Genomic DNA, 7,336 nt, shown 5'->3' with positions numbered 1-7,336 from the left:
AGAAAGAAATCGTAAATGGACAAAAAGTTTTATGATTAAACAAAATATGATGTGACCAAGGAAATACATCCTGAAGAAACTCTGAAGATAGAAATGAGCAATGCACACAGAGATCTTGTTATATTAATACCAAAAGTACTCCACAAAGATTCTTCCAGATTGATACCAAAAGCAGTCTATGGTAAGAGCATCAGTCAGGGCATTCAGAGTAGAGGAGGTTTTTATGAAGCTCAAGCATGTTATTTGAAGGACTTGAATGACCAAAACAAGAAATTGAGCACAAAAGTGGAAATCATGCATGCAGATTTCCAAAAGATCAGTCAAGCCTTTCGAAATGCTGGCATAGGAAACACCCCAGAAGAGTGGATAATAGGGGTCACCAAGCTGAAAAAGAACTGCAACATATATGAATATATTGTCCAAGAACTTCTTGAACATAAAAGTTCTCTTACCAGGGAAAACGAGCAACTTCGAGAAGTGACACAAATGATAAAGGAAAAAGAGAATGTCATAGAAGAAGTTGCAGTCCAGATAAGCAATATGGAAGAAGCTGCAGTCCAGACAAGCAATATGACCCATAAGCTGATAGACTAACTTGACTTTAGAGAAGTTAGGAGGGAAATTTATCCCCTATATGTAAAGTTTTGTTGAAGTTAGGACTGAAAGCTGTCACCTACATGTAAAAGTTTTGTTTGATTCACGGAAACTTTTGTGTTCAATGAAATCTGTTCTAAGATGATCACTCTTGAGTAACACCTTTTCGTACATACATTTGCATTTTGCATCTTTGCAATTTTCATTTTGCATTTATACTTTTATGTTTGCTTTTGTATGGGACAATTTGCAATTTTATTCACATATTTACATTTGCATTTTGCATTTTTGCATTCTTACGTTTATATTTACATTTCATTTTTTTCATTTCCATCATTGTATAATTACATTTTATTTCAAACTATTTTACATGCATTTAATCATGACAACGTGGAATAATTCGTGGAGAATTCCATGACAGAATTTTTGAAATCAAAGTGGAGCTAACTTGGTCTTCCTAAAGAGGAATAATAGCCATGAATGAGATTCTAGCAAGGGTTGGTAGAATCGAGAAATTACAAGAGCAACTTATCAAGACTCAACAAGAAATGACTGATCATGAAAAAAAGTTCCAGGCTGATTCAACAGAACAATTGACCATGTTAATGAGCATGATGAATGATATGATCTATGGAGGGAAGCCCTTAGAGGATCCCGTTGTGAAGGCTATGAATATGGTTCTGAATGATAATGAGTTCGACGTGATAGTGTCTGATGATCAAGAACCTATTAAAGAGCATGGTAATTCAGGACAACTTCAAGATTTGGTCCCGAGGGGCATGGATGAATTAATGGTGAATGAAGAATCAATGAATAGAAAAAGTTCACTTGTGAGAGATAAGTTTTACCCAAAGAAAAGGGACATAAAAAAGGATCAAAGGTTGATCAAGAAGAAAAAGAATGTGCAGAGTTTTCAATTCCCTTCTTTCCACTGTTCAGGTGAAAAATTGCATTAAAAAATGCTCTCAGCCAGATTAACTACTCCGCGACTTGTTCAGTCACAGTGGCCTCCAAATGAGAATTGGACCTATAAGGATGTTCCTTGGATAAATCAGACTAGAATTCCAAGTTGTTCAACTAAGGTTCCTGATAATCTTGAGGGAAATTTCCAAGATCCTTTAGAGCAAGCAATTCAAAAATTCAAAGTAAAAGAAAGGGTTAAAGTTCAACACTCAGAAATTATTGCCTCGACTGAGACTAATGTGATTGAATCCTTTGAAGAATATCAGACACAAGAAAATGAGAAAGAAAATCAAAGTAAAAAGGTTCCCATGGATGTAATCAGAGATTGGCCAGTAGGTCTAAAAATAAGCTGGGAAGATGTAACCATGAAAACATTTCAAACACCCATATCAGACTTCTTGATGACAGATGAAACTTTGGGCAGTTTAGAGAACATGACAAATACTACGCCAATCACAGCTGCAATATGTGTTCAGAACCAGGATAAAGCTATTGTCACTAATAAAGATTGTTTTGAGCCCAAATTCCAACCGCCAAACGAGGAGATAATATCTGACCACAAAGCTGCTAAGAAAAAAAATAGAGATTGGTACGTCTGAGGAATCATCCAAACAAGCCCATATAAGAGAAATGATCAAGAAATGGGAGGCGAGTGAAGACAAAGACTCTGATCCTATTACACACCCAACATTAGAGGAGTAATGATGTATAATAAATAAACAAGTGGAAGTTGATATCTACCACTGTAGTACTTTCTATTTTCAGCATCTTGTTTAAACTTGTTTAAACTTGTTTTTTGTTCTTTTCTTTGCCTTTTTGTGCAATAAATAAACTTATGTTGATTTTATGGTTATTAGAAAGGAATCAAATTTTAATCTTGAAATTATTGAGTATCAAGTAGATTGAATATTTTTTTTTCAAGAATTATAGATCTTTGGCAAGTGGTAAAATTATACCTTCCATTCAACGCCAACTACTTGACCATTACAAAAACCAAATCCTGACACTACAAATATTTGTGACTCTGAAATCATGTCTCTACCTGCTTTTAAGACACCAAATCCAGATGTTTACCTTCCTGGGTAGAGTTGATTGTTGATTGGTTTATAACATTCCACCACATTTGTCCTTCCAAATTTAAAACCATCATAAACCAAAATACCTCAAAAAGAACTAAACTTTCAAATTATCCGTTAATCTTCCTGTAAGAAGAGACAAGATGAGGCATCATAGATCAACTTATCGAAGATAATTTCAAGTAATTGGTGCATACTTGAAGCCAAAAAAAATGGATTGATTCGAATAAATATTTCATGCATTAATTACATTTTCATGTAAATAAAGATTAATCTTGAATATTCACCCCCTGGGGATAATTCTTTTTACAAAGGCTTCTGTGTATGAGATGACGAACGACATTGTTTCATTTATCCTTTCAAATATATGTATATATATCCCTTGTTGTCCCCTTTTGAGCCTATAATATTTTTTTCTGATTCAACCTTAACCAAGGATCACCCTCCACATTAGGGGGTAAGAAGAAGGATATCTGCTCACATGAATAAAGATTGTCAATTATGAAGGCAAGTCTTCATGAAATGAAGAGAATTTTGAACTACAAGGGAGATCAAATACAAAGTGCTTGAAGATCAATCAAGACAAGACGAAAGAATTTCCAAAATGCAAGAGGAAAAAGATGTGCTCAAAGCAATTGAAGTCATATACTCATTCATCAGAAAAAAAAAACAAAAAGGAAAAAAGGAAAAAAGAATAAGAAAAAGAAAAAAAGGAAAAAGGAAAATTGAATCAAGATGGGTGACTCATTGAGCCTCAAGTTACAAGGTTGATCAAGTGCAATAAGTTCAAAGATTCACATTCAACAAGAAGCACAAAAAATGTTGGAGATGAATAAATCTTATGGAAAAACCCCCCAGTAAAGCAGATCTAAGTCAAGCAAGACAAGATTAAAGGCATCAGAATTGATCATTGGTTTAATTACCCTTAAACACTTGTTTGGGCCTTTTTATCCCTTTCATTCGTAACCATAAGCTCTGGCCTACGTTACGTACCTGAAAAGTCCATTCTAATCATACATGGATTTCTAAAAAAAAGGGACTATCTTCAGATTTCATTCCGCCTCTCAGGATTGATTTTTATTTACAAAATTGTTTTTTTAAATCTTTAATGCATGATATGAAAAATGATAAAAGGGGGTTCAAGATGTAAATTTTTAAATAACATCTTGGAACCAAAGGAGGATTCGAGTTGAAAACCTGAAAAGGTGGCTCGAATATTGAATGGTGCAACAACAACATAAGAGACGATCTTAAGCTCTTAATGAAGCACCACACATCCCAAAGACGTTCCTGAGATTCTGGAACCAAGAAGTATCTCTATGAGATGAGCATAACAATCATTCCTTCAAGATAGTAGAAGCTCAAAGAGACATATATGTTGGATCAACCTGATAGACCTTACTTTACCATAATCAACCTACACCTTAAATCAGTCAATAATTTTGACACTTGCCATAGGACTATATTTTTTTTTTATTTAAAAGTGTATTTGATTTATTTGATATTCATTGAATTCATGCTTATGATTTGATTTTATTGTGAATCTATGATAGGTAATATTTTACAAAATTCTTTCATTCTTTGATAAAGAAAGGAGAGAAAAAACATTTTTAAACATGACAGTCTCAAATGAAGAAGGTCCTTGAAACAAGTTGGTTATTCTACCTCTATTGTAGAAAAAAAATAAGCCAGGCCAGAATGATGAAGCATTCTTGAAAGAATGTGGTCCAAGAAACCAGAAAGTCTGGAGAATTGAACTTATAAATATCTTCTGTGACATTATTAGCAATCCATCAAGAAAGATTATCACTTACTTCATACTGAGGGCGATAAGCATCACCAGACAAATTATTTTCCCTAGCCATCAATCCTTATTTTTTAGAAGATTACATCACAGAGTTATAAGTCCTATTAAGGTATAGTATGGGAATGAACAAGTCCACCATCTGCACTCTGGTTATACTATGATACTGTTTCAAGTCTTGATGCATCATTGCTGCCTCTTCCATGTCGATTATTTTCCTTGTCAGGATTATATCCATTATGTCATTCAGAAGATTGTTGAACTTGAAATTAAGGACTTATGGAACAGAATAAGACATTGGAACAGATTCTACACTTGTATGCCTTTCATATTGGGTAACATTGGTTACAGGATTCCAAAAGTTGAGATAACCAGTTTTACTATCAGCCAAACCTTTCCATGGTTCGGGAAGAGTGGGATATGGCAGTGCGTATTTTGGAGCAGCATAAGAGACATTTGTTGTACCAGTCATTGCAAGAAAATACACTAACAAAAATCTTCTAGTTAATCCCGATGATGTTTATTTCTTCCAGTAAGGTTGTTACACTGGATGCCACCGACAACAATGTCAAATTTGACAAGTCTAATCATCAATTGCTCCAACCGATCACCATTCAGTTCTTGTGCATCTGTTTTCAAAGATATGCCAAGACATTAGAAGGCAACCTCTGCATCACCGATCCCAGAAAAAAAAATATAAGACATTGATACCACCGGGGAACATGTCTCTAGCAGATCCTCCTAATGTATGGTTTTTAGGGAAACCTAGAAGCATTTCCACCTCATCAGGTTCAAGTGGAACAACGTTATTCCTTCCAACCCATACTAGATTCCATTTTTGGCACTCATCAAGAAACTACTTCTGGACACTCGAAGAAAGACCACCAGTTTTTTTGTCAATGGAAAAGCATCATGTATGGTGTTTGGAGGAAGCTGAATGAGAGGAAATCTATTCTCAATTGGCAGATTAGGAACATAGACCCTTTTCTGTGCAGTAGCACAAAAATACTTCGAATCTACAAATTTTGGCTCTACATCGTATAAGTACCGTGACATTTCGGTCCAAACACCAACTAGAGCAAGTGTCACGTTCTTGTAGTAAAAATAAGAAGACTCAATAGGATCTTCTGGAAGTGTTCTTTGAGTTATCTGGTATGGTTCGGTAGAAACCCCAAAACCAATTATTAGATTTAGAAGATGAACTGCATGATCGTCTTCATTAAGGAACTTCTTTTCAAGCTTCCTCTGCTTCCTCCTTTCCAAAAATTATATCCCGAGTTTCGCTTTTTCCTGTAATTGGGGTTATTACATAATAGCTTCATATCTTCTACTGGAAGAATTGCGTCACCAGCCTTAGCCATTTGAGCAACACATATAAAATCTATCAACTCTGTAATTGATGAATCCGGGACACATCTCTCAATGGCTATTGAAGCTTCAGCCTCTGAGTACCCTATTTTCGACAAGTATAACAATTTATTTTACTCATCAGAATCAGAATTCAGGATTTCCTCGGTATCAGAAGAACTATCAATATCTGTAAAATCATCCTGAAAGATCACTTCATAATCAGATGAGTAGTTATCAGAATCAACATGTTGCATGTGTGCAGACTTTTCAAGAGCCTTCACTAAAAACAAGGTTCACTGTGTCAGCCTGAAATGAATTACCAAGCGATTTATACCACTCTGTTCGACTAGAACTTTCCAGATCCAGAAAATGGTCATCTCATTCAGAAAAAGACGTATATCTCAGACATTTCTGTCAGAAAGATTAATCATGTGTTAAGTTTGTGACAACAGGAAGATAATTCCTCAAGTTACTTGACAACACTGCTGCTTTATAGCACCAAAATGAGAGCAGTTAAGATAAACAGATTTGAGGCACGAATAAAGCCGCAAGTACCCACAATAGTACATTGTCAAAATTGGACCTCGTGGGGATCATGATATTGAAATCAAACAAACATTGAAAGTAAGCCTTACAGTTTAGAAGGTTGGGGGCATTTTGAAGGCCCAATTTAGACAGATCCATGTGGAGCATCTTGAAGGCTCAAATTAACAAGAAGCAAATGATGGAGCATGTTGAAAGCCCATTTCAATCAGAATCATGAATGTTTATATATTTTGAACGTTTGTATAAGCCAATGCTGGGGCATGCTGAAAGCCCCTTTCAATCAGAATCAGGAATGTTGATGAATGTTTGTATTAGCCAATGTTGGGGTATATTGAAGATCCATATCATCTTATGGAAAAATTATTGACTTGAGAAAATATTTCCAATGAGACAGAAGGAATTGAAGAATGAAAATAGTTAAACAATGGCAATCGAGCTGACTATACATAATTGCTTCATTCATCAGGCAATTACATTAGGGTCCTGTTGAACAAATATCTACTCAGCAAGTATGGATTCAAATACCCAATCTTCTTAACCATGTGTCACATGACAACATGCTCTTTGTTAAGCTACATCACAGTTGCATGAATAATGATGGTCTCTATGTAGACCATTAGATCCAGGGTTCAGTTCCTCAAGATATCGGCTTTGAATTTGGTCTTTTATGTGTCAGTGATGATTGGAAATATTTCTTTGAGATTCCTGGCAATTAATTTCAACCATACTGTTGAGGTTACGAAGCTGTTTTTCACATCAGTTTTGCTTACTTGATTACATTGAAGAGAGAGGCTTAACTTATGTATATTACCCTTATTCTCGTTGTTAATGTGGTTATCATTCCCAGCCAGGGTGAATTGATTTTTCATCTATTTTGGTTTTATCATGTGCGTTTCATCCCCAGCGGTAAGAATTCCATGAACATGCTTATGTACGTGGTTCCTATAGTTGATGTGTTTCTACTTCCTACAACACTCGTTATGGAAGAAAATGTGACCAGTAT

This window comes from Hibiscus syriacus, unplaced genomic scaffold (genome assembly GCF_006381635.1).
Source record: "Hibiscus syriacus cultivar Baekdansim isolate YM2019G1 unplaced genomic scaffold, ASM638163v2 tig00111331_pilon, whole genome shotgun sequence".
NCBI classification, from domain to species: domain Eukaryota; kingdom Viridiplantae; phylum Streptophyta; class Magnoliopsida; order Malvales; family Malvaceae; genus Hibiscus; species Hibiscus syriacus.
Note: the sequence above shows the minus strand (reverse complement) of the source record.